Source organism: Thamnophis sirtalis, unplaced genomic scaffold (genome assembly GCF_051295495.1).
Source record: "Thamnophis sirtalis isolate CommonGarterSnake01/CBP01778 unplaced genomic scaffold, rThaSir2_p1.2 scaffold_6, whole genome shotgun sequence".
NCBI classification, from domain to species: Eukaryota; Metazoa; Chordata; class Lepidosauria; order Squamata; family Natricidae; genus Thamnophis; species Thamnophis sirtalis.
The window spans coordinates 116,243,903-116,269,969 of NW_028261386.1; positions in this window are offsets into that span (position 1 = coordinate 116,243,903).

Consider the following 26,067-nt stretch of genomic DNA (forward strand, 5'->3'; position numbering starts at 1 on the left):
TTCCTTTCTCCTTTATGGTATCAGCTCCTCTCATCCGGTTTGCTCCATTTCAGTTTTGCCCAGAACTTTGCTGCCAATTAAGTAATGCTCATTTCCCTTACTTCTCTTTTAAACATTTCCAAGAGTTTGAATGACATTCTCCTTTTGCTTTTTCTGTTCCTGTCTTTATCTCTGTCTTCATTTCCTCTTTCCTCTATGGCTGAGTTTTCTTTTAGAACATTTGCTTTTAAATCTTCTCCTTGAGGATTGCTGGGGAACTGCTGATGTGCTAGATAGCTGGAGGACAGTAAATGTGTTTTTTTTTTAAAAAAAGAGGAAATAGAAGACCTAACCGTATCTCATTATTTTTTAAAATGTACTATTACTAGTAGATTGTGGAAGGGCAGTCATCTTATCTTTATTGCAGCAAAGATATATTTGACATATTATTATCCCATGGTACTCTGATTCAGAAATGTGTTAGATGTAGGCTTGTTAAGTACATGACAATTAAAACAACCCATAGATGATTTGACACTCCTACTATAAAAACATTCCTTAGTGGTTTCTTCTCCAGCTGGATAAGGTGCCACAAGGCTTCATCGTTGATCATTAATATTTTTATAAACAATCCCTTGATTAAAAAGTGTTCAGCAAACAGCAAAAGTCTTTCCTTGGATGGAAGCATAAAATTGGATTCAAAGCTTGACAAAAATGTTTGTGAAGGTAATGTCCCTTGGCAATTTTACTGCTTGAACTCTATCAGTTTTACATACACAGATATACTTGCTGAATATATTAAAATATTAGAAATACTATTATTTGTGCCTTTTAGAATTTTTAAGCCTTCTTTTTTTTTCCTGTCTTGTTTTTCTCAGAAGTCCACTTCAACAAGCTAATCTTCTTCATGCTTTGAATGCCAAGAACCTAAGTGCTACTTCAGAAGTACCCATTGTATTCAGAAAATTAACATTGTTGTTTCATTTTTTTGGTCTATTTTCTTATTGCTTTTGGAAATGGATAGTAGATGAATATTCAGATAATATATAATAGGAAGGTTAAATTGAGAAACCTCCCCCCCACCAAAAAAAACCCAAATAGCCATCTAAAACAGAGCAGGTTGATGGGATAGAAGAAAAAGAGCTAAGACTAACCATTCAGAAAGTAATTTGCAGTTTTTTCCTTCTCCATTTTGCAGTTTCTTCTTCTTCTCCATTTTGCAGTGTGCTCTACTGCATTTCAATAAATAGAACAAAAGGTTGGGAATGCATCTGTCTGATTTCTATGAAAAATATGTGTCTTTGTTCTACAGAATTCACAAATACTGAATTCACTCCAAATTTCTGGAGTGGCTGTGTCACAGGGTGATTGCCAGCAGCAATGATTATTTCTCCCTGCAATTCTTCTGCCTTCAACTCTTTGTTATCCATCACCTTAAGGGAAAGGATACAACTCTAATAAAGACTATTGGGAATTTTCAGATTAATTGGCTTTATCCTTCCCCCTGTTTTAACTTTACGGTTAAAGAAAATTAAGATATTTTAAATTGAAACATGGTAACTTGACAACTTAGGCTGATAACAATGACTAGTCGTTGAAATAAAATTGGCCCCACATTACCAGGAGATCTGGGGAGCTGAAAGGAAGAGGTTCTGCTTTTGAGGGGCAGCATTGATTCTGTGTAACAGCCTCCTGCTTATCATCAGGCTAGTGACATTTTGGAGCCTTGGGACATAGTGGCTCAGTGGTTAAGATGCTGAGCTTGTCCATCAGAAAGGTCGGCAGTTCGGAGGTTTGAATCCCTAGCGCTGTGTAATGCAGTGAGCTCCCATTACTTGTCCCAGCTTCTGCCAATCTAGCAGTTCGAAAATATGTAAAAATGCGAGTAGAAAAATAGGGAACACCTTTGGTGGGAAAAGCATTCTGTGCACATTTGGTGTTTAATTATGCTGGCCACATGACCATGGAGACGTCTTTGGACAGTGCTGGCTCTTTGGCTTTGAAATGGAGATGAGCACCACACCCTAGAGTTGGGAATGACTAGCACCAGTGGTGGGATTCTGCCAGAGGACTGGAAAAGAGCTGATGTGGTTCCCATCTTCAAAAAAGGAAAAAAAAATAGATCCAGGAAACTATAGACCTATTAGCCTGACCTCAATACCAGGAAAGATTCTGGAAAAGATAATCAAGCAACGAATTAGCGAACACCTAGAAGTAAACAAAGTAATAGCCAAAAGCCAACATGGGTTTGTCAAAAACAGATCATGCCAGACTAATCTTATTGCATTCTTTGACAAAGTGACAAAATTAGTGGACCAGAGGAATGCCGTCAATATAGTTTACTTGGACTCCAGTAAGGCATTTGATAAGGTAGACCATAACCTACTACTAGATAAAGTAGAAGAATGCGGGTTGGACAGCATCACCACCAGATGGATTCGTAACTGGCTGACCAAGAGCACTCAACGTGTAGTCCTCAATAGAAGTGCATCTACAAGGAGGGAAGTATACAGTGGAGTACTCCGAGGCTCTGTTTTAGGCCCAGCACTCTTCAACATCTTCATCAATGATTTGGATGAGGGAATAAATAGGGAACTCATCAAATTTGCATATGACACCAAGCTGGCAGGAATAGCCAACACTCCAGAAGATAGGCTAAAGATACAGAAGGATCTTGACAAACTTGAACATTGGGCACTATCTAATAAGATGAAATTCAATGGTGAAAAGAATAAGGTTCTACATTTAGGCCAGAAAAATGAAATGCACACGTAGGTGGTAGCTTTCTCAATAGTAGTAACTATGAGAGGAATCTTGGAGTCCTAGTGGACAACCATTTAAATATGAGCCAGCAGTGTGCAGCAGCTGCCAAAAAAGCCAACACAGTTCTACGCTGCATAAACAGAGGAATAAAATCAAGATCACGTGAAGTATTAATACCACTTTATAATGTCTTGGTAAGGCCGCACTTGGAATATTGCATTCAGTTTTGGTCACCACGATGTAGAAAAGATGTGGAGACTCTAGAAAGAGTGCAGAGAAGAGCACCAAAGATGATTAGGGGACTGGAGGCTAAAACATATGAGGAACGGTTGCAGGAACTGGGTATGTCTAGTTTAAGAGAAAGAAGGACTAGAGGAGACATGATAGCAGTGTTCCAATATCTCAGGGGTTGCCACAAGGCACCTGAGGGTAGAACAAGAAGCAATGGCTGGAAACTAATCAAGGAGAGAAGCAACTTAGAACTGAGGAGAAATTTCCTGGCAGTTAGAACAATTAATCAGTGGAACAGCTTTCCTCCAGAAGTTGTGAATGCCCCAACATTGGAAGTCTTTAAGAAGATGTTGGATAGCCATTTGTCTGAAACGCTATCGGGTTTCCTGCCTAGGCAGGGGGTTGGACTAGAAGACCTCCAAGGTCCCTTCCAACTCTGCTATTGTATCAAATTGTATCATATATTGAGATAAATTCAGAGGTGGTATTCAGCTGCTTCGGAACGGTTCGGGCAAACTGGTAGTGGCAACCTACGGGTGGGGTCCCTCTCACCACTCCCATCCCCCTATGCCAGCTCTATGCCATCCTATTTAGCCACATTTTCTAAGCCCCATGCATACTTGCAAGCCCCATGTGCGAGCAAGCGCATGCATGGAAGGTTGCATATGTGTGCAGAAGGTACTCTCTCTCACGAAGTGAGCATGGGGCAAACCGGTGGTAAACTTATGTGAAACCCACCTTTGGATAAATTCAATTCATTTTCAGCTGTGATTCAACACCACTGTTGCGATCACATCGTTTTCCACGCAGAATTTTTTTTTCCTCCTTTGGATGTAGCCAACAATTTCATCCAAACCATTGAAGATTTGCTATGACAGTCAATCATTAGTACATTATGTTTAAAATGAAGGGGTATTACCTATTCTTTTTCTTCTTGGCAGGAACATCATTTATTTTGTTAAAGAAGGTGCGAATGTTTTAGATGATGCCTTGATTGGTTTTGGCTGGCTTTTTGACTTCATACAGTTGCAAATAAGTTTGATTAACAGGCAATGTTTTAAGAGGTATGGGCTCATGACCAAAATCTGCCGCCAAAATATGACCCCAGAACTGAGTAAGGTTAATAACACTGTGGTGCTGTCAAACAAATTGGGCGTTTTGGTTTTATGAAGTGACATATTAAGCTTGCCTTCAATGCTGTGGTAATAGATACTTATGAAAATATTCACTGCTGTCATTGCGTGATATAGGTAGACTTGGCAGCAGCATCCAAGATTTTTAGGCAAGATTAGTGATATTGATTCTTGTCTGTTTCTTCCTACATCAAATGTCCTGACACTATCAATTCAATTATAACTTTTTAGGGAAATGTGGTATGACAGCTCAACAAATTATGTACATCCCTCTTGCAAATAAAGTGTATTAGAAGATTCACATTGTTCTGTATTGTTCTGTCAAGCATTCTAATTGTTTAGAGTCTCTTCTACAGATGCCATACACTGAGATACAGATTTAAAAAATCCTATATCTATAAGAAACCTTGTCCCCTGTTCTAGAAGCTAGAGAGGTATTATACTTTCTTGGCCTGACTCCTGAGGAAAAATGCAAGTTAAAATCTTTTCTTCTCATACATGTTTCCAAAGAGAACATTTAACGGATTATAAAGCTGCAGGGTCTTCAGCATTCAGAGCTGTGTCTCACTTTGTTTCACCTGGACCTGTTAGCAGAACCCAATTAAGCTTAAAGACAATTGATCCAAAATTGACCAATGTCTGAATTGCCTATTGGCTTCTATAGATTATTTTTGGAGAAATGTGTCAGAAAATAGGGTTTGAATATATGACCACTCACCCTCTCTCAATAGAAAGCAAATAAAAGTTAGTGTTGTTCTACCTTTTCACAACTTCCTTCAATCCATCTCCTGTAAACACAACTCAGAGCCCAGTGAGGCTAAGACAGGGCTGTCAAACACCCGCCCCGCGGGCTGGATGCGTCACGTGCTAGCCATGCCCACGACTGGTTTAAGGGGGGGGGAGTCCCATTATGTCATGTGACGTTGCCGTGATGATGTGAGTTTAACATCCCAGGACTAAGAAATAGGACCATGGCTTTTCTGTCATACCTGCATAGTGAATTAAGTCATGGCTGGCTCAAAGTATAGGATAGGGAAACAGAGGAGACCTTGGTTTCCTTAGGGATTACATATTTTTCAGAGTATAAGATGCACCATTTTTCCTCAAAAAAGAGGCTGAAAATCTGGGTGCGTCTTATACACTGAATATAGCATTTTTTTCCCTCCCGAAGCCCCGCCCCTTCACCAAAATGACCGTGCATACCCTTATGGAGGCTTTCAGAGAGCTCCTGGGGGCTGGGGAGGGCAGAAATGAGCAAAAAAACGGGCTGTTTTTTGACACCCTCAGCCCCCAGCAGCACTCTAGAAGCCTCCATAAGGCTATACATGCCATTTTTTTAAATGAAAAAAGGGCCCGTTTTCATGAAAAACAAGCTGTTTTGGGGAGGTTTGCAGAGTGCAAAAACTTTTTTCCCCCGTTTGGAAAGCTCTTTAACTGATTGATAAGAATTACATTGATCAAATGCTGTGCCAGCAGAAACAAAGTCTTAGGTGCTGGAGATTGTCAGCGATTTCCTTCTCCAGCACATGGATAAATACACCTGGAAACATCTACCTACCTACCTACTCTCTCTCTCCCCTTACCTATCTACTGTATTTCTCTCCCTCTCTCTTTCTATTTCTCCTTCTCTATCCCTCTACCTACCTACTACCCCCCCTCTCTCTCCCTACCTACTTTCTCTCTCTCTCTCTCTCTCTCTCTCTCTCTTTCTCTCTCTCTCTCTCCCAACCTACTTACTGTATTTCTCTCTCTCTCTCTCTATTACTCTCTCTCTCTCTCCCTACCCATGTGCTCTACATGGGGCTGCCCTTGAAGAGTATTCGGTGACTTCAGCTAGTCCAGAATGCGGCCGCGCGAGCGATTGTGGGTGCACCTCGCTTCACCTACATAACACCTATCCTCCACGAGCTGCACTGGCTACCTGTCGATCTCCGGGTACGCTTCAAGGTGCTACTTGCCACCCATAAAGCCCTCCATGGTAGTGGATCTGGATACTTGAGAGACCGCCTACTGCCAATTACCTCCACACGACCTATTAGATCTCACCGACTAGGCCTCCTCCGAGTTCCATCTGCCGGTCAATATCGACTGGCAACTACGCGGAGGAGAGCCTTCTCGGTGGCAGCTCCGACCCTGTGGAACGATCTCCCCGTGGAAATTCGTACCCTCACCACCCTCCAGACCTTCCGCACAGCCCTCAGAACCTGGCTATCCCGTCAGGCCTGGGGTTAAGACTACAACCCGCCTGAATAGTATGAATGTTGTGTTTTAATTATGTATTGTCTTATATGTTAAAAGTTTCTCTCCCCCCCCCCCTTTTAAGTTGTGAGCCGCCCTGAGTCCCCCCAGGGAAAAGGGCGGCATATAAATAAACTTTAAATCTAAAAAAATCTAAAATCTACCTACCTACTGTATTTCTCTCTCTTTCTTTCCCTCACTATCCCTCTATCTACCTACCTACTTTTTTAAAAAATTGCCTCTTAAAAACCTTGGTATGTCTTATACTCCGGTATGTCTTATACGCCGAAAAATAGGGTATATATGTAAAGTGTGTGTGTTTGTGTGTGTGAGAGAGAGAAAGAGAGAAAGAGAGACAGACAGACAGACTAAAAGTGGCTACAATAGAAAGGATGCACCTTGAGGGAATGGAAGTTGAATGTTAGCAGATGTTTTGGCAAGGATAATCAGTGCATAAAAGCCTCTTTGGGCTACTCCATGGGCTGGAAGAGTCAGGTGGAATGATGTGAAGTGCTTTGAAGAGGCATTGCTGCCATAGTAGGGAGCCCCTTGTCAAGGCAAATTGCAGCTGCCTCACACAATGACACATATAAGCCTCTGCCAGGCAAGATTTCCATTCTTGTTAATTTCCAGTTTTCATCTAGCCCTGTAACTAGAAGAGGGTATATTCCTTCTGGGGAAATAGCATTATTTTTATTATGGTTAGTTGCACAGCCAGCCAGATGTTTAAACTGGACCTGACATTTTTATCTCCACCATCAAGTCCTTCCCAAGGACCGGGATAAAGCGATGTTGTTGTTTGATGGGGTTAAAGATACTGTTGCAGGATGTAAGCTTGTTCAAGTAGACCTGTCTTTTGCAGTTGACTGTTGATGAGTTTCATCAATGCTGATGTGTTTAAGTGGTGCTCTGGGTGTTTCGGGATTGTTTCCAACAATGCCAAGGTCATTATGGGTACTAACTTTCCTTTCTTTTGCTACAGTCGTACTGCTTCTATTTACAGGCAATGTTCCCTCTAATTTTTTTTCAGTGTGAGTGGAAAAGTATAGTGTTTGAGCAGCACATTTTCATACCTGAGCACCTGGATTTTTTTCATAGATGTCACCCAAGACAACAAAATTAGTGTTATTTGAAACTCAATTCTACCATGTAAATATCCATTAAGTAAAGAAATCTCCCTATACAGGTAGTCCTCAATCTACGACCATAATTGAGCCCAAAGTTTCTATTGCTAAATGAGACATTTGTTAAGTGAGTTTTGCCCCATTTTACAACCTTTCTTGCTACAGTTAAGTGAATCACTGCGTTTAAATCAGTAACCTGGTTGTTAAGTCAGTCTGACTTTCCTACTGACTTTCCTTGGCAGATGGTTGCAAAAGGTGACCCCAGGACACTGCAACCGTCATAAATATGAGGCAGTTGCCAAAGATCCAAATTTTGATCCTATGACCATGGGGATGCTGCAATGATCATGTGTGAAGAACAGCTGTAAGAACAGCACTTTTTTCAGTGCTGATGTAGCTTTAGTCATTAAGTGAACTGTTGTAAGTTGAGGACTATACTTTCCCCCTTACTATCCAATAGTCTGCAGTGATTTAGAAAAAGAAAGGGGAGAGGAGGGTGGGAGGATAAGAAAAAGAGGCAGAAATAAGAAAGAGAGAGAAAGAGGAAAGGAAGAAAGAAGGAAGGAAGGAAGGAAGGAAGGAAAGAAAAAAGGAAGAAAAAAGGAAGAAAGAAAAGAGGAGAGGAGAGAAGGAATAGAGGCCAAAAAAGCAAACAAGGAAAAGTAGGGAAAAAACTTTCACTGGAAAACACTATTTTTCCATCAGTGCAAAACTTTCCTAAACAAGGTTAATTTTCTGGATTTTGACTTTCCGGTCCAGGTGGACCAAGAAGCCTTTATTTTCTTTTTCTAAAATCAAATAAAATCTGCAGAGCACCAGCACGCCATATGAAAAAGAATTTGTATTTGCAAGTAGGTTGATCACCAATCCATGACAAATAAGCTGAAATGCAATATTTAAAACATTCCTACTAAACAGCAGTCTGCCTTCGCTGGATGGCTTGGATCTCTCGCTGACTCTCCATGAAAGCACCGAGATAGAAACAGCCCTCCTGTGTGACATTGGCAGTAGGGAGATGGGGGAGGGGTGCCTCGCCCTCTCCTGGGGAGCCCTGTCTGGGGAAGAACCCCCCTCCTCCGGCCTCGGGACCGTCGGTTTCTCCGACGGGTCTCCCCCCCTCCTCTGCCCCCGACCGACTTCCTTTCCTGGGCTTTTTGCAAATGAGCCGGACGCAGCCGAATCTCTCTCTGTGTGTGTATGTGTGTGTGTGAGCGCGGGTTGCCCAATCCAGTTCCTCCCTCCGTAGTTTTGAACCTGGGAGGAACTGGTTTGGGCAACCCGAGAACTCCGCCTGACGCCCGAAGTGCTTTGCACGAAGAAACGCGGCTTGAGGCACAAGGACGGTCCTGGCTGTGGGGCGCAGGCCCCTAAAAGCCTCTCTTTGGTTCCCTCCTCCTCCCCCTCCTTCCACAGCCTGCGTGACGCTGCCGCCGTAGGCTGAGAGCTGCTGCTGCTGCTGCTGCACAGCTGAGGGAGGGAGAGCGAAAGCAGAGGCGGGGCGCCAAACTTTGGTTAAGGCAGGCAAGGGAAAACGCGAGCCAAAAGGAAGTCTTGCTGGGAAGACGCGGCAGCAGGGCTTTAAAGGGCTCCCCCCTCCCCAGCCAGCCAGCCCACCCAGCCCATTCTTCCCCCGCCACAACTGTATCCAACAGGCCAAGTTGCTGGGAGGAGAAAGTTTGGGCTGCAGGACATGAGATTCCTCTGGGGAGGTCCTTTGCGGGAGGCCAGTTCTAGCCGCCTGCAAAGGACTTCCCCACGTTTGCTTTGGTAGAAATCTCTGCGCGGGAGTTAGAAACTTCTGTGCGGGGATTTCTTTCCATGTGCGCGGCCGCGCACGCGTGCACCTTAGAGGGAACAGTGTTTACAGGTCTTTCTATTTTGTGATTTTCTCCAGTTCTTTCTCTTCTATTTTGTCATTTCCAGGTACTACAATGTCCACTCTCCAGACTTTTAAAAATCTTTCTTATCGACAATCGTTAAGTCTGGGGTGTTATAGCAATAGCAATAGCAGTTAGACTTATATACCGCTTCATAGGGCTTTCAGCCCTCTCTAAGCGGTTTACAGAGTCAGCATATTGCCCCCAACAACAATCCGGGTCCTCATTTTACCCACCTCGGAAGGATGGAAGGCTGAGTCAACCCTGAGCCGGTGAGATTTGAACAGCCGAACTGTAGAACTACAGTCAGCTGAAGTAGCCTGCAGTGCTGCATTTAACCACTGCGCCACCTTGGCAAGCACCTGTTATGTGACAGGTGCTTGCCTGTTTGAATTCTAAAATCCCAGAGTGCTTTAGCCTCTTCATTTTCTGTTACTTCGTCTGTTTTATGGTCCCACCAGTCCTTGCTTGCAGCAAAATGGTTTTTTTTTTTTTTTGCAAACATTCCAACTTACCATTGTTACTACTTTGCTTTGCAGTTGTTTGTAGTCTGTTTGTGAGGTCCTCTTGCAGCAACTAACTAGGAAGCCCACCGTCTCTTCATCTACTTTGCAGAGACAGCATTTGCTGTCCGTTACTGTCTTCTCAACTTGGGCTTTCTATGCATTTTGCTCTTAAGGCTTAATGGTTCTTTCTTTTAGACACAAACTTGAGTCTCAGCAGATTAACCTCGTTTGGATGTGGAAGATAGCAGGCTCAGGTTTGGTAAAGAGTTGAAAGAGAAATCACTAGGAAATTGCCAGTGTGCAGGCTACATTAGAAAGCAGAAGAACATCAAGCAACAAAACAATGGTAAAGCAATTTGGGATTGAAGCCAAGAAAAAAAAAACATGGGCATCTGTCCTTATAGTAATGGACAGGAGTTGAGCTCATCTCCAGAGTATGCTTATCGTAATTTGGAAATTATAATGTACATGAGCTATACGTCCGGGGAAAACATTTTGCTTTCTCACATGTGAAAAGCAAGGATGGCTGTTATCCATAGTTTAGTAATGATGCTTTTGGACTCAAGAGAGGCAAAATGAGCAGCTGAACTGCTGTGAATCAAGAAAGTGAAGATTTCAGCCTCCATGAATCAGGTTACTGCTGAGATTCATGCCAGCCTGCCAACTTCTTGTTGCTTTGCTATGATCTGTTGCATTTAATGAACTGTCAGTTGGCTGTGATCCATCTCCTCTTTCACTCGTTCGTCTTCTACTGTTATTCTATGGCATCAAATGAACCACATTTCGGCTTAACAGGACCCGAACTGCACAGGGAGGAGCAACAAGATTAAAAACCCAAGGTCCATTTTCGATTATATATTTTTTAACTTTCTCACAAAATAATTGTAAGCGAGCAGGTCCAGGCCTCTAAATCACCACGGGTTCAGCTTAACCATATTTAGATACATTTCCCTTTCTAAAGTTTAAGAATCCTTAAAAAAAAAAATCTTCAGATTTCAGTGAAAAAGTTAAATACCCAATTCATTATTTTCTGCTGGAACCAATAAGATTTTTAAATGTTTGGTGAGATGGAGTTCACTTGTTATGTGTGCAGATCAGTGGTGGGATTCATTTTTTTTTACTACCAGTTCTGTGGGTGTGGCTTGGTGGGCATGGCATGGCTTGGTGGGCGTGGCAGGGTGACACTCTAATGTGTGTGGGCATACACATTTTAGGTACACATTTTATAGTATAAAATCTCCATTCCTTTCCCACGCCAGGGGAAGGTTACCGCAAAATCCCCATTCCCTCCCGATCAGCTGGGACTTGGGAGGCAGAGAATAGATGGGTGAGGCCAGTCAGAGGTGCTATTTACCGGTTCTCCCAACTACTCAAAATTTCCGCCACCAGTTCTCCAGAATTGGTCAGAACCTACTGAATACCACCTCTGGTGCAGATGCAGAGGGGTGTTTTGGGACATTAAATATGATAAGAAGCCAATAGTTTGCCTGGAAATGCTGTATGCAGAGGATACTAGTCCTGAATGCCCATGGAAGACAAGTACAATTGCTGCCGGTAATCAAATTGTGATATGCAAATCAAATTAGTAATCTTCTAATTCAAGTAATCTTCTGGGTATTTTAAAGCTAATAGGCTTGCATTCTCTGATTCTGCCTTCTTCCAACATTCAGAAATTTCCTGGATAATCTTGAGAGGTCTTCTGGTTCCATATGCTCCGATGACAGATATGGTTGCAAGGTGTGCGCTATTACGATTTTTGAGTTAGCGCTTTCTCTTTTTGAAATGCCAGTTAATACAAGACCAAGCTTCTCTCTGTACTGTAGTGGATTAATTGCTTGGGACTTCCTTGGCCCTGGAAAATTTTAACAAGGTTGCAACATCAATATAGGCAACTTGGGTAGAAATTATGATTGCTTTCCTATTGTCTGATTTACCACATTCCCAGAGATCCTCCAGAGCTGAATAGATGCTCCATAAGCTAAATAGTAGTGGACTGAGGACATTCTTCCTGAGATAATTTGTTGGTCTTATTGTGGTCTACAAAAGGAACAAAGGACTTTAAGCAATGCAAATCTGAAAGCCGGCTTATAAAGGGCCCCGGAAGTAACACACTGTTTTCCAATTCATGATGTAAGAGCATTGCGGGGCCCCACAGCGTGAGTGCTGGTGCTAACATAACTGTTTCTTGTTTTCTGTTTAACTTGCCTGAATGTTTAGATTGGCTATGTTCTTAATGAGGAGTCATTGAACGATGGGGCAAAAGGAACTTTGCTTTGCCTATCTCTCGGGACATGATGAGGCCCTTTTGTGGGTCCTTGAGTAGTTGTCAAAATCATGACCTAGATTAAGCTTCACCCTAGGATATTTTCCTTGATTGTAGTTCCAAAAATTCCCATGATGGTATGGTTTCCCAGTAGTGCAGCTAACTGGTGCACTACCAGCTAACTATCCTACCGCTATTATTTGTGTGCATATCTTCAATATTCCCAATTTTCTCTATTGTTGGTCCCAATATGTTTTCTCCTTCTCCCTAGGGGAACAGCTTCATGACATTTGATGGCTGCGGCCTTGATTTTGCTTACCAGGACAGAAATCATTGCCTAGGTCATTCAGTAACTGCCAACACCTTTGGGATACGTGGACGGGACCTTGCTTGCATATGTCAGTGACTCGAAGTGTTTGCTGATTTGGATTTTCTCTCCTCTCCTAACACCTTTTTTTAACTCCACATTCGCACTCTTTGTTCCATGATTAAAAAGGGGGAAATGTAAATATAAGGACCATCCCAGGCTATATTAACACCTTTTTGCAGAGCCTTAATCAGGAGTGGTATTCACTTACCTTCCCTACCGGTTCACAAATGTGAGCTCGCTTGCTTCACTCACATGCGCCACCTCCGCGCATGCGTTCAGCCTTCCGTGCGTGTGCTTTTGGCTAGAAAAGGGCCTAAATGGGATGCCATAGAGACAGGGCGGGTAGACAGGGCCGCCAGCAATTTCCACTAGCAGTTCAGGTGAACTGGTCCGAACAGGTAGAATGCTACCTCTGGCCTGAATGTCTGATGATTATCATTCAATTATTACTATCATTCTATTGAATTAATGGTTTCTGTGCTGATTGTTTCTGGAAATTTTTGCTTGGCTAGATCTGTAAATTCAAGCCCTATTCCTGTTCTTAAGGAAAACCTGGCAGCCCTGGCATACTGCATACTGTATATATGCAAGTATCCCAGTATTTATGTTTTCATTGGGTAAATTCAGATATGCCAGTATCATCCTCGTATCTTCTTTCTTTTTCATTGATTGTATCTTGAAGACTTGTTTTCACTTTGACTTTTTTGTACAGGAATGTCCCTGCCATTCTCCAGATCCAGAACTGCTATTTTCTGAAGTATTCTATACCTGTATTCTCTGTTATGCATCTTTCCACTATGATAGTATCATTCAAACGGCGATCAATACCTCCATCCTTCGACTGACTATTTCCAATGTCACCACCATTACTATAAGGAGATTATAGAATAACTGCATCAATCATGGTTTGCTCTTGACCTTGCCAATGTTGTTGAGCCTAGCTGAACAACCTTCCTCTTTGGATGATAATGACATCCTTTTTCCTTGGTTGGCATGCAATGTCATAGTTTAATTGTTCTTCCTTTTTGGGTGGTATTTTTACAACTTGGGCTTCTCGTGAAGATTTGACAGAGATAAGTGATCACACTCAGTGTCACTGCTACTGTTCAGTTCACCTGTTGAGTAGTCTCCTGGTAAAAATTAGATCAAGAGACTCACAGCAGCAAGTCTGTCCAATTTTTACCTCAGCAAACAAGGAAGGGACATAAATGCCAATCCAATGCCAGCTGCATTCATTAGAGAGAAGATGGAGACCCAGTTTCCTTTAACTAATCATTTGTGGAAGATATGAACCTGTACAATCCTACTCAAATGGCCAACAGCCAATCAACAAAGCAGCTTCTGCCTGTCTTTGCAAAAGTGACATGTTTAATTTCCACTGGCAGCAACTTGTTCCAAATTAAGTTTAAGGATGGGGCCCAGTTATTGCCCACACTTCCCCTTGGGTGCCTGGCCACTGATTTTTATTTGCCTTATGGCAGTGGGACAGTCAGCTCTCCCACTGCAGTCAAAACCATTTCTCTCACCTTGTTTGGCAAACAATTGGTGGCAGGAGAAGCGGAAAGAGAAGGAGGGGAGAGAGTCTTTTTAGCACCATCTCTCCTCGTAGCAAAGGGAGCCACTCCTTCCACCCCACAAGGGAATTGCTAAAGATCTGCTTTCTCTTGTATCTATTTTTCAATGGGAATGGAAGCCCATAACCAGAGGTGGGTTCCTACCAGTTCGGACCTATTCAGTAGAACCGGTTCGTCAAATCTACTGAACCGGTTAGAAGAGGTTCCACCAGTGGACCCGGAAAGGAGGCCCCACCTACAGAAGAGGTTCCAAAAATTTTTGAAACCCACCACTGGTCCTTGGATATGATTATTCTACACTATCATGCTCATATGTATAAAACGCAGTGCCTCTGTGAAAAAGATAAGGATGACTACTGCGTTTGTGGTGCAATCAGAACATTGCGTGTGTTGAAGTTGTTTTAACGCGAACCAAAGATGCCTTTTAAAAAACAAGTTTACATCATATTCTTATGCATGCCAGTGCTGCGTGTGAGGTAATTTAAGGTGGTTCTGACAAGTGTCATCGGCATCTTCATATCCGGTCACATGGGCGGCAAGCCACTCCCATCCAGTCACATGGGCGGCAAGCCACTCCCACAAAGGAGGCCACACCCACAGAGTAGGTTCGAACAATTTTTGAAACCCACCACTGCCCATCAACCATAGTAAATCTATGGTGGGCTTATACCTGGGCTGCCAGAGCCAAAGCCTAGAGGTAGGGCCATCCTTTGGGTCTTGAGTGCAGCACAGCCTAAGCTCTAAGGAGGGCAAAGCTTTAAGCTGCCCTGTGGGGGAGAACTGAGAGAAAAGAAACCAGCTCCCCAGCCACTCAATTTCAACTTCTCTTTAGTGTCTGGAAAGACGACAAGATATAAGAGAAGCATACTTTTTTCCCCCTCTCCTTGTTCTATTTTTCTGCTGCAAATTTGGGAAATAAATTACAGCTGCATGTTTTTTGAATTATTAAACTTCTCTTGTGTGGAGGTGAATTCTATAAAAAAATTTTTTAGAAAACATACACAATGAAAACACATACTTACTAGCACTGATGATGTTACCAAGTTGGGTAATGAAACAGCCATATCTTTTTATAGTCTTCCAGCCTCCGGTCCTATTTAGAGATTTCTTAGAGATATTCCATAGATGTAGCTATATTAGATTTGTTTTTGTTAAATTGTCATGGTCTATAGAACTGATAGGGATGTGGTGACTCAGTGGCTAAGAGCTTATCGATCAGAAAGGTTGGCAGTTCAGCAGTTCGAATCCCTAGCACGCATAATGGAGTGAGCTCCCGTTACTTGTCCCAGCTTCTGCCAACCTAGCAGTTCGAAAGCATGTAAAAATGCAAGTAGAAAACTAAGGACCACTTTGGTGGGAAGCTAACAGTGTTCTGTGAGCCTTTGGCGTTTAGTCATGCTTGCCACATGACCACGGAGACATCTTCGGACAGCTCTGGCTCTTTGGCTTTGAAACGGAGATGAGCACCACCCCCTAGAGTCAGCTCATATGTGCGAGGGGAACCTTTACCTTTATAGAACTGAAGATACCTTTTCACACCATATCCATAAGAAAAGATAGAATGGCTTGACGATTGGCAAGATTGAGGAGGAATTCCTTGAGCTTCATGTACCAAAATCTCCACTTAAACAGTATCTGGCCTGCTTCTTAGTGACTTTGCAAGGTAAACCATATTTCTTAATCTGTCATCTGCAGTCATTTGCATTTCATTAAAATAAATAAACACCATACAGTAATTGCTAACTCAGCCCATTTGTACAAAGTTACCCCAATTCTCAGTCATTCCTCTGGAGGCCATGAGAATAAAATCTTTTCCTGTCCTCTAAAGTCCTTCAGTTCTGTAGCCTGATTGTAAGTGGAAGTGAATCTCTGACTGCATTGCTGTCACCTCCCCAGGGATCTGACACTTTGAGACAAGGCTGTGATTAGGTTCACCGATGGGGTACTGATTGCAAGTGTCACTTTAACTTGAAATACAGACTTAATTGGATCCCAAAATTTCCTCCCACTCCCTACTTGATAAAGATGTTCTACAGGACCAAATGTTTTAATTTCACTACCTCCTCTTCCACTTTCTTTGAGCGGAAGTTCAAGGAGGCCTTTGCATCAGGGACAGGATGAGTTAGCGGTATATTTTAAGATGACAAACTATATCTGATTATCCCAGGATTCTGTCCCCGGTTGTCTTCAGTTGGAACCCAGAACTACTACATAACATTGTAGGAGTATCTGGCATCATAGGAGTATCAGTCAATGTAAAGCATTTCTCACAGAATCTATAAGCTTTTCAAATCACCTAATGGATATTTTCCCCTTCCCATCCCTCTACAACAGGCTCGGATGTAGCAGCAGATCCAGGATGGTTTACTTGGCTTCCCTTTATCCTGCAGGTAGAGATTTAGAAAATTAACATACAAAGTTTTTTGTGCCATCTATCTCTAAGCCAGGAAGGCTGATAAATTTCTGAGCAACAGGCTGCTACTAAAAGACTTAAAGGTCCCATATTTAATCCTTGAGTTCCTCTGAGATCGCCATCAGAAGCCCTAGGAAATACTGGGTTGTGGGGGAGGACTCACTGGAAAATCTCTTTCTAGCCAATCTGCCATAGTCTCATGAATTTAAGGAATTTCCATGAAAAGTGTCAGCCTCTGTTTTGCTGCTTGCTTTTTGTCTGCCGTTGAAACGGGGAGGGAGGGCATGGTATTTGGGTGTGGAAAATAATCTGTACAGGAGGACTGTTATTTGGGAGTTGTTCTCACCATTTACTGCGCATGTGGCAAGGAGAAGAGTTTCCCGCCAAGGCCAACTGTTCGGCATACCAACCTGATGATGCTTTTTGAAGATGTCTTCCACCTGACAGCTGTGGTGATATTGGATTGGACTATGGACTGGGGTTACCAAGGGGAGGGGAATGGGTCATGTATTGATATCTATTGCTTTTGCACACTTTTGCTCAGATCCAGCTTTGCTTAGCTTCTATTTACTTATAATCAGTAAAAGTACTCTTAATTCTGCAAAATGGAGTTGAGTGGTTTCTTTCTTGGTTATTAAGTGAAGCAGCCCTGACAAAAAGCTTTGTTGCCAGTTCTAGATTGTTGCTATGGCCTGTGGCCCTCAGGTAGTCAGATAGCTAACTTGAGATACATCCAGTTCAGGTTGTAGTATCACAGAAGTCATAAACAAGCCTCCTGAAGCTACCTATGCTTGACACATGCAAAGCTCGTGGGTGGCCATTTTCTACAAGAAAGAAATTCCTATTTCTGGGCTTCCACCAATCATTTCACTATCTCCGAGCGCCAGCGTTAAACTCGCGTAGGAAGATAAAGCAGTGAAACCATGTCAATCTACATTTGCTAACCATCTCCCAAACAAAGGAGGGCTAATGGTTGAACACCATTTGTGTCTTGAGCAGCTGGAAAGAGCACTGTGAGCTCCTTCACATTTATTTATTTATTTATTTGCAGGACTTATATGTTTGCCTATTTCATATGACTGTTAGTGGCTGACAACAATCCATTAAATAAAACATAGTTAAAAAGAAAAGTATCCTTTTGCCCAGCTGCCAGATCATTTATAGAATGGCTATAGTAAGACCTCAGTGAGTCTTTAAAAATTAGGGGTTTTTGGGGTGGGGGGTGGGGGATAAAACTGGTAGTCGTTTAGAAGTCTCCAAAGTATGCTGTCCAAGAGAAATCTCACAAAATGAGGATAGTCTATAGTGTGGCTTAGCCACAAATAAACATGACCACACCTGCTAATTCCTCAATGGATGTATATAGCTGATGGCAATGAACTTTATTTAATACATTATTTTATTCTTCCTGAACGATCCTTGAACAAAGGTTTTTTTCCCCCTCTGACTTGTTTGTAGGAGAGTAAGTTGAAATCTCTATTTACATGACAAATTAAACTACGAATGAAGTTATCTGTTGTTCATTAACTTTATCTACTTACAGAAGGAGCCACTGGGTACAATCCTACTCATTTGCAGCTAAGCTCCATTAGACAATGCTAACAGAGCCTGGATCATATTGCTTATGGAATTCTGAAACTTATGTTTGCATTTCAACCTCCTGCACCTATATGGTGAAACCTATATGGTGGCCCAAAGCACCTCAAAGTTTCAAAGTTTCAAAGTTTAATAGCATTTGTATGCCGTCCAATCCCGAACGACTCCAGGTGGCTAACAATACAATAAATCAAAAAGAATAGTAGAAAGAAAAGATAGATTTAAAAACACACCATGCACTCCATTCCAAGTGGGGCTGGATCACCTGATCCTGCTATCTTTCAGACTCTTCCAGTTGCTAAAGATCTTTCTCCCCTTCCCTCTGTAGAAGTAAATTCCACCCCCCTTTCACTTACTCCAGGCTGCCTGGTCTTCCAGTTTCTCTCCCTCATCTGGTCATACCAAGTTGGGAAGGAAGAAAGTAAAAGTGGTAAGGAAATACTCTATGGGACCCTAGAAGTGGTGTGGGCTGGTTTACACATCCTTCAATGTTACAGTTTTCTTTCCCTAAAAATTAAAACGAGGTTGGTACAGATTTTATCTCCCCAGCAAATCTGAGCTGAAGTGGTTTAATTGGAGAACTTTGATAGGAATGTTCTTATTATGCAAAATATTCAGCGTAGATTTATGTCTGCATGTGTGTAATAAAGAATGAAAAATCTGCTCATGTAGGTGGAATTCTTCCATTTCTATCAATTATTTTCTGCAGCATTCTACTTTCCTCCAGCTTTCTGTTTCTCTGAGGATGCTTATTTGGAGTGTGTGTGTGTGTGTGCATACACAAAGAGAGGGGAGGGGAGGGGAGGGAGAGGGAGAGGGAGGGAGGGCATACTGTGGTACAAATGTTATAAAACAAAACAAACAAAACCCCAACTACTTCAGCAAGTAAGTATTTTATTTCCATACTGTATTTATCTTTATTAGCACAGCTGTTTATTGCATCCACAACCAAACTTTTGAAAACACGGGTTAATGAATGTCTCTGGGATGCTTAGATGATAATGGCATAAAGATGGTCATTCATCATAGGAAAAAACAATTTTCCTAGATGATGCATTGTCTAACTGCATCGCAATAGAAATATAAACAAGGAGTTATGTATTGTCTCAACATTACAATCTAATATTATCAAGATATAGAAGACCAAAATGTACCAAGACTCAATGGAAGAATTCAAATGATGCAAAAGTGAACTAATAAAAAATAATTAATAGCAGGTTTCCTGCAATAAAAGAGATTCCCAGGTATAATTGTCACAGTCAATCATGCTTCTTGCTTGCTTGCTGTCTTCTAAAGGTTACTGTGAGTTCACAGACATTAAGCTGACTATTAAATTCGGCTTCCTCACTCACCATTTTTATAACATTGTTCTCAACTCATCATCTACTTTCTAGATGAAATGAAGATAGCAGGGCCATGCAAGGTGACGCTATAGGAGATCAGCCTGTGTCTAATGAGGATCTGCTTCAGATAAAGGAAGACAGACTCAAGTTTCTTCACACCCGTTTTGAAGACTGGAACTTGTCCTTTGGATGAAGTTCCACTCTTTTTTTTGAGTGATACTTGACTTAAAAGGTCAGTGCTTTCCAGGCTGAGAATTCAGCCTATGGGTGTTGTTCCTGAATGAGAGTTGAAAGCTTATCCCATTACGATATTTTTTTTAAAAGTACAGCTTGCTGTATTTTTAACAGCATCACTGTAATGTAAGTATTTTAGGATGTCCCAAAGGTGCTTTTTCAAGAGGCATGTGGAATTTCCTGTTTTTCTTTGAAGACATTTTGCGTCTCATCCAAGAAGCTTCTTCAGTTCTGACTGGATTGGAAGGATTTGTACTCCTTGCAGACAGCTGGTCTGCAAGGAGTATAAATCAATATAAACAGTATTCTTTTGCACTACTCAGGTGACCCTGAGGACACAGACAAAATTCCAAGAGGCCTCAACGACTCTTAAAAATGTAAATGACCAGCTGTCTGCAAGGACTATAAATCCTTCCATTCCCCACCATCCAGTCAGAGCTGAAGAAGTTTCTTGGATGAAAAGCGAAATGACCACTTGTCAGCTGTAACCAGGGGGGCATTTGTCCAGGTTCGCCTGGTGCACCAGTTGCATCCCTACCTGAACCGGGAGGCCCTCACAACAGTCACTCGCGCCCTTGTGACCTCTAGACTGGACTACTGCAACGTGCTCTACATGGGGCAGCCCTTGAAGAGCATTCGGTGACTCCAGCTTGTCCAGAATGCAGCCGCGCGAGCGATCGTGGGTGCACCTCGGTTCACCCACGTAACACCTATCCTCCGCGAGCTGCACTGGCTGCCTATTGGTCTCCGGATACGCTTCAAGGCACTAGTCATCACTTATAAAGCCCTTCATGGTATTGGACCTGGGTACTTGAGAGACCGCCTGCTGCCAATTACCTCCACTAGACCGATTAGATCCCACAGATTAGGCCTCCTCCGAATTCCATCCGCCGGCCAGTGTCGACTGGCGACTACCCGGAGGAGAGCCTTCTCTGTGGCTGCTCCGACCCTCTGGAACAAACCCCCCGTGGAGATTCGAACCCTCACCACCCTCCAGGCCTTCCGCAAAGCCCTTAAAACCTGGCTGTTCCGACAGGCCTGGGGCTAAGGAACCGTTGCCCCCGTCTCGAATGGTATGACAGTTGTGTGTTTTAAATCATGCATTGTTTTGTGTCGTTTTTTAATTTTGTCTGTATCCCCCCTTCCCTGGTTTGAGTTGTGAGTCGCCCTGAGTCCCCTTCGGGGGAAAAGGGCGGCATATAAATAAAATAAACATTCAACATTCAACATTAAAACAAAAACAAGAAAGTCGACTTGCCTCTTTTAAAAAAATGCATCTTTGGGACAAGCATGACCTGGATGACTGAGAATCTCCATAGACATTTAATATTTTAGGATGTTTGCTAAGCAATAGGGTCTTGATTTATTTGCCTCCCATAAAGTACACTTCATTTTAATTGCCCCCCTTATATGCATTTTTAGTGCTGCTTGTATTTTTAGCTGCTTGTATTGTATATCAAAGGTACTGTATATTTATATACTTAGCATTTTAATAGACTTATTAAAGCTCGCTGTACTTTGTGGTTTGCTTTTTATTTATTGCTACCTTGTTGATTTTAATTATAAAGTGTCTGAACAATGACTGGGAATAATAGGAGAGGATATGAAGCTTCCCTGCAACTGTACTAATTAGCTGAGGAAGTTATAAGCTGGGGTGGAGGTTTCTCTTGTAAGTGTAATAAAGGAAAATATCTATGTACATTATCCTTTTCTGCTATCTGCTCTCGACCTACACCCAACGGTGGACGCGCTAGTGCAAAATCAGCAACAATTGGTTGCTTGGGTGAAGGTTGTTGCCTTCCACTCGAGTCAGGTTTCAACAAAGTTCAGATTTTAGCATTTGTCCCTAAAGTCAAACTAAAGGGACAGATCAGATATTCTGTTGGTCTGTGATACACACGACTGCTCATAACTCCCTTCACACAGAGTCCCGTGTGATATTAGAGAATATATGGACCATCTTTTTGGAGGACTTCAACATTTGTTTAGAATTGCTTTCCATTCTTAAATAACTGCCATGCAGAGTTTACTGGACCATTATCTATCCATCAATTCATCTTTCTCTCTCTCTTTCTTTCTTCTATCTCTCTCTCTCTCTCTCTCTATCATCTGATCTGATCTATCTATCTATCTATCTATCTATCTCTATCTCTCTCTCTATCTATCTATCTATATCTATCTATCATCTAATCTATCTATATCTATCTATCCATCCATCCATCCATCCATCCATCCATCCATCCATCCATCCATCCATCCATCCATCTATCTATCTATCTATCTATCTATCTATCTATCTATCTATATCTAATCTATCTATATCTATCTATCTATCTATCTATCTATCTATCTATCTATCTATCTATCTATCTATCTATCTATCTATCCATCCATCCATCCATCCATCCATCCATCCATCCATCCATCCATCCATCCATCTATCTATCTATCTATCATCTAATCTATCTATCTATCTCTATCTATCTATCTATCTCTATCTATCTATCTATCTATCTATCTATCTATCTATCTATCTATCTATCTATCTATCTATCTATCATCTAATCTCTCTCTCTCTCTCTCTCTCTCTATCTATCTATCTATCTATCTATCTATCTATCTATCTATCTATCTATCTATCTATCTATCATCTCTATCTCATCCATTTTACCATAATTTCAGGATATTTTTCCATGCATTCTTTCAACTATAATTTAGACTAAAAAAAAAAAACTGGAGGTCAACATTAAGATAATTCCTGACAATCCTACTGTCATGATGAGATGTTTTACTTTGTAGCCTTTTCATTCTATGGCAAAGCAGACAAGTTATAATGGTTCACCCCAAAATTTCGTTTTATGAAAGTCATCAAGGACATTGAAGGAGAAGCTGGATTCCTTCTGCTCATTACTCCTTTTTTTATTGATAGGGTTCTGCTTTTCTTTCCATTTAAATTCTGCCTATGTCTGTCTTAGTTGAAAATGAGTTTGGGGCAAAGGTGGGTTCCTACCGGTTCGCACCAGTTTGGTAGAACCAGTTCATCAAATCTACCGAACCGGTTAGAAGAGGTTCCACCAGTGGACCCGGAAAGCAGGCCACACCTACAGAAGAGGTTCCAAAAATTTTTTGAAACCCACCACTGGTTTGGGGAGATTGTTCCATTAGATGGGCCAGAGAATGCGAGTTGAAATGTCTAGTTTTGGTTTTATCATTGTTTGCTTTTTTTATTATGATTATTATTTGGAGCCACCCAGAATTCTATTTTTTAATGGGCTATCTAAATTAAGACAATAAATCAACGAATCCTTTCCAAAAGATGGGCAAATTGGCATGGTCAAGTTGCTATTTAATCCAGGCCTTATCTATCCCAACAACTGGGGCCAGTGACTATAGATCACAGTGTCAAACTTCTTGACGTAATGATTCAGTGTCATCCAGGGACGTGCAGTCAGGGGAGGCAGGGGAGACAGGGCCTCACCACTGTCATCATGAAAAAGAAAAACAAATTTAAAAGGAAAAAGGCTGAGGTAGTTGCTGCCAGAGTCACAGTGGATGACTCTGCTTAGTGCTTAACTGCAGGAGGAGGCGAGAGAACCACGTGCCTCCTTTACTCTATCTTTATGATCACTTGAGGAGAGTTAAGCAAGGGTTAAAAGGTGAAAAATTCCTTATGCAAAGGAGGCACGTGGTTCTCTCGCCTCCTCCTGCAGAGGGCACTATTTTTAGAGGCTTTTTTTAAACAGTTAAGCAGAGTCATCCACATGGTGACTCTAGCAGCAACTATCCCAGCCTGGCTAGAGCAGCTCTTGTATTTTTCTTTTTACATTTTCACATTTTCATCGTGGCAGACAAGAGGAGAGTTGAAATCCTCTGTGACACAGCTGGAAAAGGTATGTGGGTCGGACGGAGGGAGGGGGAGGAATTCAAAATTATTGTAATTTGTAATTTTTTATTGTTAGTAATGTGTTTTTGTGTGTGTTTGTTTGTTTCTTCACTTCACTCAAACTCTCTCAATTTGAGAGTTTGTTTGAGAAGAGAGGGAAGGGGGAGAGGCAGGGAGGGCAGCTTGTTTGAGAAGAGAGGGGCAGCCTGGTTTGAGAAGAGAGGGGCAGCCCGCTAGCAGAGGTGGGTCTTTTACCGGCCTCTGCTGGCGGGCTGGCGCTTTCTTTCTTTTGCCTGCTGTGCCCCCCTTCCCTTTCTCCTCTCCCCCTCCACCGGGAGCCCCGTCCTGCTCCCCTCTCCCTTTCATCCTCCTCCTCTCCCCTTTCTTCACCGGCTGCCGCATCGCCCTCCGCGACCTCTGTCCCCGCCGCTGTGTCCGACAGAGGCGTCTCGCGTCTATGGCAGACATAAACGTGAGATGCCTGTGTCGGGGACAGCGGCAGGGATGCTGCTTCTCACCGCCACCGTGCTCCGCTGTCTTGCCCCCGCTGCCTCCTCCGTCCCCACCACTGTCCCCGACAGAGGCGTCTCGCATCTATGATTGACATAAATGCGAGATGCCTCTGTTGTGGACAGCGGTGGGGATGCTGCTTCTCGCCACTGCCACGCTCTGCCACCTCACCCCCCGCCTCCTCCATCCCCGCCGCTGTGTCTGACAGAGGCATCTCGCGTCTATGGCGGACATAAATGTGAGACGCCTCTGTCGGGGACAGCGGCAGGGATGCTTCTTCTCACCGCTGCACTTTTGCCTCACCAACTATAAACCTCACTGTATGTCACTGGTGTCATCAATAGTACATAATTTCAGATATAGAATTATATGGGGGGAGGGAAAAAGGCTTACAAAATTTAAACAGTGGATAAATCTAAAGTCAAGCAGCATTGATAGTTATTAAATGTAGGCAAGGTTTTATGCTGAACATCTGTGGCGTAGAAAGTTTGCTGTGAAAGGGGCAACTCTAGCCAAACCAGAAAACTATTTGTGATCATTATTGAGGACATAATTGAAATAGCAATCTAATCTTATGTGCCCTAACATTTCCCTAAACAAGTGTCTGGTTCAGTGCAATTCCAATATATATTTTCTCAGAAATAAGACTCATTAAGTCAAATGACGCTTAGTCTATGAGTAGTGATCGAGATTGTAGCAATTTATGCCACTATCTGAAACAAAAGATCTGCATGGCCTTAACTGATTCCTTGCTCAGATTTTCGTTTTTCCCCTCCAGAAACATCCTTCTCTTCACCGACAAGACGGAGGTGTTAAACATTGTTTGTAGTTTGTTATTTTTACGTTAAAGTATGTCGGTTCGCAGATTGCACACTTATGTATGCAATTCAATTATTCGAAGGACAGCCAAACATTCTTCAGAATGCACATTCTGTTTAGAAAAAGGCAGTACGACTACTTGGAGCATGCAACAGATGGTCAATGGATTTAGAAATACAATACAATACAATACAATACAATACAATGCAATACAATGCAATGCAATGCAATGCAATGCAATGCAATGCAATGCAATGCAATACAATACAATACAATAGCAGAGTTGGAAGGCACCTTGGAGGTCTTCTAGTCCAACCCCCTGCCTAGGCAGGAAACCCTATACCATTTCAGACAGATAGCTATCCAACATCTTCTTAAACACTTGCAATGTTGTGGCATTCACAACTTCTGGAGGCAAGCTGTTCTACTGATTAATTGTTCTAACTGTCAGGACATTTTTCCTCAGTTCTAAGTTGCTTCTCTCTTTGATTAGTTTCCACTCATTGCTTCTTGTTCTACCCTCAGGTGCCTTGGGAAATAGTTTGACTCCCTCTTCTTTGTGGCAACCCCTGAGATATTGGAACACTGTTATCATGTCTCCCCTAGTCCTTCTTTCTATTAAATTAGACATACCCAGTTCCTGCGACCGTTCTTCATATGTTTTAGTCTCCAGTCCCCTAATCATCTTTGTTGCTCTTCTCTGCACTCTTTCCAGAGTCTCCACATCTTTTCTACATCATGGTGACCAAAACTGAATGCAGTATTCCAAGTGTGGCCTTACCAAGGCATTATAAAGTGGTATTAACACTTCACGTGATCTTGATTCTATCCCTCTGTTTATGCAGCCTAAGTCATATCAACTGATATACACAATAAGTAATTTCTTCTTTTTTTAAAAAAAAAAAAAGTTCTATTTTCTTTGCAGTCTGAATTTAAAGGAACTTACACCCAAGCAATGCTATTTCATTTATAATATGACCTGTTCAATTTCATAATGTTTGAAGTGTCATTTATTTCTCCTTCTCCTTCTTTTTGACACAGTAGTGTCAAAAAATATCTAAACAGGCACAAACCCCACTCAGAGGACAGGGAAGGAAGCTTAGAAAATGCTGGAAGATACAGGTAGTCCTCAACTTACCACAGTTCACTTAGGGACCATTCAGAGTTACAACAGGGCTGAAAAAAGTGACGGGACCATTTTTCATGATTAC